We start from the raw sequence: 9,058 nt of genomic DNA on the forward strand, positions 1-9,058 counted from the left end.
ATATATATATATTAAAGCTTTCAAAGGGATTTATCCCAGAAATGCAAGGGCAGTTCAAGACAAGAAAATGATAGCATGAAAGAGAAAAACACAAGATTGTCTCAGTTGACACAGGAAAAGCAATTGGCAAAACTCAGTACCCTTACATGATTATAAAACCACTCAGAAAACTAAGCATAGAAAGGAACTTCCTCAACATGATAAAGGGCATTTATAAAAAGCCCACAGCTGACCCTTACTCCCTCTGAGAACATCCAATGAAGAAGATCAGAAGGAAACTGGGCTATTGAGATGGGTGGGGAGAGGAGTTCAAAGACTGAAAGTTTTCCCCTACATCAGGAACAAGGCAAGGATGCCAGCTTTCATCACTGCGAACCAACATTTTATTAGACATTCTAGCCAGTTCATTAGGCAAGAGAAAGAAATTTAAAAAGCCATCCAAATGTGAAAGGAAGATGTAAACTCTCTATTTACAGACTTCATGGTCCTATATAGAAAACTCCCAAAGAATACACACACACAAAAGCTAACAAATATATTCAGCAAAGTTGCAGAATCCAAGATCAACACACAAACCAGTTGTGCTTCTCACATGAAGTACCAGCAATGAACAATCCAAAAGAGAAATGGAGGAAATTAAGAAAACAATTCCATTTACAAAGCATTCAGAGCATCTGAGGATCATAGTCCTTTGAAGTGGAAATGTCTTGTTATTAACTTCTCAGTGGAAGCAAATGCTTCAGCACCTTCAATTTTCCATGCTTATCAGTACATCTTATATTAAAGCTAAGAAGAGCAAATGGATTTGATAGGGATGGTAATAGAGACTGCAGAGGGCATGAGTAAGAAGCTGAACCACATTCATGGACAGATCAGAGTGGCCTGGGTCTCTGTCATCCTGCCTCCCTTCACGTCTCAAGAGTCACAGGAAGCTGGGAAGCAAAATCCCAGGCCCCTTGGAGGAAATGGGGCCTGAGTCAGCCTTCCGAGAGGTTGAGGGAACAGATTAGGCCCAGGAAATTGTTTACTGAGAAGGGTGTGTTTCACTTGAAAAGTTGGTGGGTTGCTTTTTCTTCTTTTAAGTTGAAGAAGGAACTAAAAGTGTTTTTAATTATTGTTTTGTGACTAGGGGCCAAAGAGATGAAGTGTTTGCCAAGTGTTGCCACATTTCTCAGTTCTCCATGTTGCAGAGACACTAAGAGCTGGTAATTGGTTCTTTTGGAGAGACGGCTGTCTTTATCCCTTGCTGTGTTTCTGTTCCTCTATCGCAGAAATAGCTAAGTAACATCTGCTGAGATCTGTGGATGCAACACTGGTGTTGTAAAGTGCTGTGGAGTCGGTTCTGACTCATAGCAATCCTTTAAAATGTCTTTGAGGGTTTACATCTTTGTGGGAGCAGAACGTCTCATCTTTCTCTTGCAATGTGGTTGGTGGGCTCAAACTGTAGAACTTGTGGTTTGCATGGTATGGATGAAATAGTAGGGAGAGAAAATTCTGAGAATATAGCAGTGATTTGTGAAAGGCAATAAACTGTACTAGAAGCCAAAAATCTGTGTTCTATGTTGGCTTCTGTGGTGTTCTCCCCTTCCTTCGACAGGCCTGGATTCCTGTTTTTAAAGAGTTGAGGGAGCCAGACCTTTCTGACTTTGACAATTTAGTTTTTCTTAAAGGTCAGACCCTTTAAGAATGCCAAAGAACTTTAAAACAAAAGGGAAGTGACATTGATTCCAAGTGGAAAGATGAAAAAAGAGACAAATTTTAAAAGATGGCTAAGAGACTTTTCTACTTCAAAAAGCCAGTTGCTGTTGAGTCAAGTCTGACTCATAGAGACCCCATGTGTATCAGAGTAAAACTCTGCTTGGTAGAGTTCTCAATAACTGATAATTTGGATATAGATCCCTCTTTCCTCCAGGAGGTGTCTCTGGATGAACTCGAACCTCCATCCTTGAGGTTAGAAATTGAGTTTGTTAATCATTGCCACCACTCAAGGACTCCTTTCTACTCTATGTCACTCTTTTCCACTGGGTCAAAGCTGAGCTGATACCAGACATTTCACACATAGTCTGGGACTCCTGTGACCTCAGAAGGGAGCTGGATTAGTCAAGGGAAGAAAGAAACAAGATCTCTGTTTTCAATTTTCCTGGACCAGGGATTTATAAAGCCGCCAGATTTTGGAAAAGACCCAAATGCTTAGAAGCTTGCCCACTTACATGCAGGCTAATCAACTTCACCCTTATGGGATGATTTGTGCTCCCCTCCAAAAAAAAAAAGGTATGTTCAAGATGTAACCCCGGTTCCTGGGAATGTGGCCTTATTTGGGAATCAGCGTCTTTGTAGATATCATTAGTGAATAGGAGGTCTTCCTGGGGTAGGGTGGATCCTAACAACTGTCCTTCTTGTAAAAAGAGGAGACAGATACAGAGGGGGACAAACGGAGAAGAACACCTTGAAACAATGAAGGCAGAGACTAGAGTTATGCTACCACAAAGCAAGGAACACCAGGGACTAACAAAAACTGATAGCAACAAGGCAAGATCTTCCACTAGAGTGTGTGGAGGGAGCATATCCCTGCCAACACCCTACATATGAGTTTCTAGACTCCAGAACGGTGATAGAATAAATTATTGTTGTAGGCTACTCAGTTTGTGGTATTCTGTTATTATATAGTGAGTAAAACAGTAAACTAATTTACTCACTATAAACCATGGGGAAGAAAAGCAGGGATCAAATCAAATTAATAAATGAGCACCTGAGTTAGATGGGAAGCCTCTGGTTGGTCCTTAATTATTCCCCCTGATTTAATTTAATTCAGTTAATATACAGACAGTATATGTGCTGAAAGGTCACCGGGTAACACAAACAGTTTGTGCTTGGCTACTAACTGAAAAAGGTTGGCAGTTTGAATCCACTCAAGAGTGCTGCAGAAGAAAGGCCTGATGATCTACTTCTGTAAGATTATTATGATTGCTAGTTGCTGTGGCATCGAGTTTGACTCTAGGGGACCTATTTGTTACAGAGCAGAACTGTTCCATAGAGTTTTCTTGTGGTTGTTGTTGTTGTTAAGTACTGTTGAGTCGGTTCCGACTCATAGTGACCCTGCACAGGGTTTCCGAGGCTGTACATCTTTACGGGAGCAGAACGCCTCATCTTTCTCCCGCGGAACCGCTGGTAGTTTCGAACTGCTGACCTTGAGGTCAGTAGCCCGATTCGTAACCACTACGCTACCAGAGTTAATGCTCTGGAAAGTCTGTTTGAAATGCAAGGTCAATGGTTCAAGCTCTCCAGTTGCTCCTTAGAAACCCTATACAGGGTTGGTATGGGCTGGAACTGACTCGATGGCACTTCAACAACAAACAACAACAATCTTAAGGGAAGCAAGTCTCGTTTCCCATGGTACCACTGGGTGGGCTCAACTCTCCAACTTTTTAGGCTTAAGATAACAACCATTGAAAACCCCATGGAATAGGGTTCTACGCTAACACTCATGGATTACCACTTGTCAAAATTGACTCAATGGTAGCAAATTTTGGTTTTGCTGAGGGTATGGGTGTCAGGTAGGGTGTCTGACGGGAAGGCACTCATAGGGAAATAAGACATGTGTACAAATATCCAAATGTTTAAAACACAGTGTATGTAGAATATGAGTGCAGATACATTCAGTGTAGGAACTTCTCTCTTACCTCAGAGGTTCAAGAAACAAATCGCAGTGGCTAGAGCACAGATTTCAACAACCTTCTCCATTCCTCAGTCAATCTCCCCCAGTCCCACGTTACAGAAGCGAAAACCAAGGCAGAGAAATAAGGAATTATTTACTCCCTGAACAACCAAGCAACACAATCCTGATGCAGAACTCCAAACTGATGAAGAACTTCTCCTAGAAGCCAATGGTGAAAACAGGTACCACTATAAAGCCTCTCTTAGGGGAAGAAATCCTTAGCCACAGTTATTTCTTCTTGTCTCTCTTCCCTAGTTACATCCAAAGAAACACCAACCCAAATTCAAAGAAGTATTAAAAAACAAACAAACAAACAAAAAAACAACCAAAGATTTCCTAATCAAAAGCAGGCTGGTGTCACTAAATTTAAAAGAGTTCCTGGTTCTATTCTTGGCCTGAAGGAAGCCAAGGTCCCTGAAGTGATAGATTCCATCTATATGGAGAGGTGCTCTTTGTGTGAAGCTCGGGCGCACCTTGTGCGTTGCAGGGGGTACCATGAATTGGGAGCAAAAAGTATATTACAATATGCTAACTTCAGGCAAACCCTCCGCTTTTAAAGAGTGAGAGTGGCCGCAGGCTTCGCAGCATTGAATTTGAACGAGCCAATGGCATCCCAATCGTTGTAACAGGAAGCCAGATAAACAACATGCAATCGAGGGGAGATCCGGCGCTTCCCTGCTTCCCTTGAGCCGGGGCCAGCTGCGCCCTGTGAATGTCCTAACAAAGTCCCATTGACTTACCAGCTGATTTTCCAGTGTAGGGCTTTGGGGACAAGAAACCTTCTCTGCTGAATGAACGTCACCCCGGCACACTGCCCCCTCCTCACTACTCCAGCCCTCTCGCATTCCCGTTTCCCCTTTCTGCAGACTGGTTCTAAGAGCAGACTTTATACTAAGACTAGTTTTCGGCGGCTCTGTGGGTTTGCTAGGACCACAAGGCGTTCCCAGATTTGTCCAACCTCTCCTTTCTTTTTCCTCGCCTCTCCTCCGGGAACGCTTTCTCTCTCCTAGATTCCACGCACTGGGCGGGCACCGGATAGGACAGCCTCCCGGAGACTGGCGGGAGGGTACTGCTTTTCAGCGCATCCCCGGGGGCCCAGTGAACGTTTTCTGGAACGGCCCGGCAAGGTGACCTGCCCCACTGTTCTGTTCGCTCCGGCTGGGATGGAAGAAGAGTTAGCTCACTGCTTCGAAGCAAAAAAAGAAGGTGTGGGTTGTGTAAGTGTGTGTTATAACGCAGCATTTAGTATCTCTGATTACAGATTCTGAAAACACTTTACACTGCAGGTATTTCTCAGGAAGAAAAACTGAGGCTCAGAAGGTTTGGAGTTGGGTGGCCCCTAAAGAGGTAGCCCCAGGATAGACTTAGAGCCCCGAAGGGACACCTAGAAATACACCTTGGTTGTTATTCTAGCTCCCCTCTCGAGCGGGTCGCCAGCCTCCTTCGGGCACCAAGCTCACTTCTCCCCAGGGCTCGGCCCCTGCCCGTCCCAGGACCTGCCAGCGACGGCGCTAAGTCAGAGGCTGCAGACCCTCCGCTCGCTGGTCGCCCGCAGCCCCGGCAAACGGGCACGCGTGAACCACTCACCAGCGCGTCAGCTCTCCCGCGTTCGGGGTCCGCGCCGCCGCCGCCGCAGCGCAGAGAAGCGCATCCCCGGGAGCCGCGCCGGGGCCGGGCGTCCTCTCTCCGTGGTGAGAAAGTTTCTCCGGGGCTTGCCCTGGCCAGCCGACCGCTCGCACGAGGCCCCGGCCCTACAATGAGCAGGGAGGCGGCGTTCTGAACAAAGTGCCGTCCCCCGGGGCCTGGCGGCCGGGGGCGGAGCCTCGTGACCCACTGGCCCAGGCACACGCCGGCGGCCTCCACCGCGGCCCGGGGAGGGGTTGCCTGGCGGGTCGGGAGCCGAGGCTCTGCCCGGGATCGCCCTGTCTATGTGGCCCTGAACTGTGCCACTTTAACCCGCAGAGGGGCGGAGGCATGAGTCCCTTCCAGACTTTGTCATTGGAAAGCTATTCCCGTAACCCTTTCCTGCCTTCGTCTTACCGCCCCGCCTCCCCAGTTCCCGGCCGCAGAAAAGCGGCTGCTTGGTGACGGGACTGGGGCCACGAGCTGGCAGGGCAGGAAACCTAAGCACAATTGAACCTTTCCTTTACCCAGGGACGCGCCACCACCACTTCCAAATCGGACCTCTCCCTCGCCTCACACTTGTCCTCTGGCAGACGATGGTTCTGCAGTTCTTTGTTGTTGTTAAGTACCGTCGAGTCGGTTCCGATCCACAGAGACCCTGTATAGGGTTTCCGAGGAGCATCTGGTGAGCTTGAACCTCCAACCTTGCGGTTCAAACCGACATTGCAGTCCAGCGCATTAACCCGCAGCGCCACACCAGGCAGTTTTTTATAAGGGGGACAAATGTATTGCGTGTCTCCCCATACTGCTTTTGGCTGGGGCCACCCCTTTCTTTCTTATGCCCTCTTCTAAGGGGCTCTGCTGTCTGGACTGGGACGGAACGTCTGGGGTGCAGCAGAGAGGAGAGGCCCTGGAGGTGCCTGGCACATAGTAGATGCTCAGAGAAATCTGCGGCTTCTCTCACCTCCGCACTCTGCCACTGTCCCTCTTTCCCAGGATGTGAGCGTGGGAGCAAAACGAAGAAGAGGGGATGGGAAATAAGACATGAAGAAAGTGAATGAGAAAGTTAGTGCTAATAGAATGGTCCTCAGCCAGAACCTAGTGCTTTGGCTCTTCAGTGCTAAGATTCCATCCCTTCCCACCCACCCCACCCCCACACCTCTGGACTTGGGGGTTTCCAGGCTTGCCAGGAAAAGTGCAAAAGGAAATCAGGTGGCTTTCAGCTACGCAAAAGAAAGGGAGAAAGGGAGTAACTGTGGCCAAGGACACAGCAGATTGGGATCAGAGACTTCCCAGCTCCAGCCAACAAACACTATCAGGATTGATTTATTTCCAGAGTGTTGAGGTTGGAGGTTGGGGGATTGAGAGATAGGAAGCAAAATTGCCTATTAATTGGAAGCCTTCAAAGCTCTTCACTAGCAAAATCAGCCAATGGGGAGCAGACTGAGTGTTGTCTGAGCCCCTGACTCAGTTCATCAGGCCATAGTGACTGTGAATAATAAGGGGATACCAACCATATAGTGAAGAAGTTCCGACTGGTCAGAGGAAAGATTTTTATGTCCATGAAGGAAAATAGAATTATCTTTTTTTGAGGAGGAGGGGCTCTGCCAAGGACCACCTGAGATGAGTCTTTTGTATTACAGTTCAAAATGCACACTGTGAAGACAGAAGGCCTGAATTCAAATATGGTATCAACTATGGGTCGGAACCAACTCGATGGCTTCACAACAACAACAACGTCAACTACTTATCAGCAATGAGAGCATGAACAAATTCTTTAACTTGTGTCTGCCTCAAATGGGATTTTTGAAAAATAGGATTTTTGAAAGGATTAAGTAAGCTAACATAGATGACATACTTAGAATCGCTCCTGGCACGAGTAATGAAAACTCAGTAAACATTAGTTGTTATTTTGATCCTTTGGTGCCTACAACCTTGCTTCTGATTTGGCACTTAACGATATGCTAACTAGAATCTTTTCTGGCTTTTCACAGTTCTCCAGCTCTACAAAGGGAGTCTGGTTCTTTAAGAGGTGCTCCATAGCAACTAACTCCGATTAGGTTTGGCCCTCCTAGACCAGTGGACCAAAGACGACAAATGGGTATCAAAGACTGACTGCCTCCTGACCCATCATTAAGCTGGACACCAGGGCCCAACCACACTGGCAATGCTGGCACAGTATGCTTCCTTGGGTACTATCCAGAATGGGAAAGTAGCCCATAACTATTATTTTATAAGGGTTGAGTCTTATAAAATAAGATTTTTATAAGTTCATAGGATCAATATGAGTGGCTGGTCATACAAATCCTCCCTAACTCTTATCCAAATATCCCAGTCACAAATCTCCAATAGTGAACCTGCGTGTAATATGGATAAATATCTATGCACCGTGGACAAGCAAGTGTGAGGGTTGGAGGTGGGTAAGTAAACAGGCCAGTCTCATTGGGGTGGAGGCAGAGGTTCTGAAGGCAACTGAAAGAGAAAATGGACAGAAAAAAACTGGAAGGCATTGGGGGCAGATGTGACTATGGACAAAGTCCTGTTTGGGTGAGAAGCAGGGACCCCACCCATCTCAGAAATGGTCTCAGACAAGTGCCTGCTTTGTGAGTGGTTTTGTTTGAATTAAGTAAATAGATTTAACTTACATATGAAAATCAGCAAGAGGTAAAGGCAAGCTCCTGACTGAGGGCACGGGAGGGTGGTAAGCCTCAGAAGACTGTTGTTTGTTAAGTGCTGTTGAGTTGGTTCCACCTCATAGCAACCCTGTATAGGGTTTCTGGGAAGTGGCTGGTGGATTTGAACCACTAAACTTGAGGTTCAAACTGATATTGCAGTCAAATACTTACTTATCCTACAGCACCACACCAGGAGATGGAAATGATTTGGTGAGTGACTGAAAGAGTGCAATTCAGGCTCCCTTACCCTCTGCACAGTCACCACCACTATGGCCCCCCACTGAGAAGATGGCCTCCCTCCCGGGCCTGCTGACCTCACTGAGATGCCTGGAAATTCAACAGCTCCTCTGCTCCCCCTTCTCCTCAGCTCAGAGACAATCCTGCTTTGGGACAGGAGATTATTAACAAGAGGATTGACAAATGGATTTAAAAAAAAATCAGGCCAGAAGCCTGCTGGTGTTCCCATAGAGTCTTGGAGAATGATGAGATGACAGCTTTGGAGTCTCCAGATTTCTTTGGGTCTCTGTTTTTTCTCAGTCTAAGCCTGATTTGGGGCGGGGGTGGGGTCCTCTGCCTGTTTCCTGCCATCTCAAGGTCTGTGAACTGATGTTAATCTGTTTCACTGCTTGGGTTAGCTGATATTGGGTGTGAAGAATATGAACAGAATCAGAGTTCCTACACTCTATGTGGCCCACAGGGGACAATTTTTACCCTTCTGAGTCTTTTGTTCAGGGCTTTTAGAGTCATTTGTGAGTCCTCTTGGCAGGGATATGAAGACAGTACATTCTCTCATTTTCTTGAGCATTTAATAAATGTTATGAGCTTCTGAGGTGGAGTCCGAGGGAGCACTGCCCTCCCCGCTCCCCCAGCACAGTGGAAAAACACTGGACTTGGCATCAGAAAACCTGAGTCCATGTCTCAGCTCTGCTACTTGCTGAAGTAGGTCACCTCAGCTTACTCATCAGTAAAAGGGGATGTTGACTCCAAGGGGGATAATGCTCACCTACCAGGGCTGTGGTGAGTATCCAGTGAGGTAAAGAAAGAG

This window comes from Chrysochloris asiatica, unplaced genomic scaffold (genome assembly GCF_000296735.1).
Source record: "Chrysochloris asiatica unplaced genomic scaffold, ChrAsi1.0 scaffold00009, whole genome shotgun sequence".
Classification (NCBI taxonomy): Eukaryota; Metazoa; Chordata; class Mammalia; order Afrosoricida; family Chrysochloridae; genus Chrysochloris; species Chrysochloris asiatica.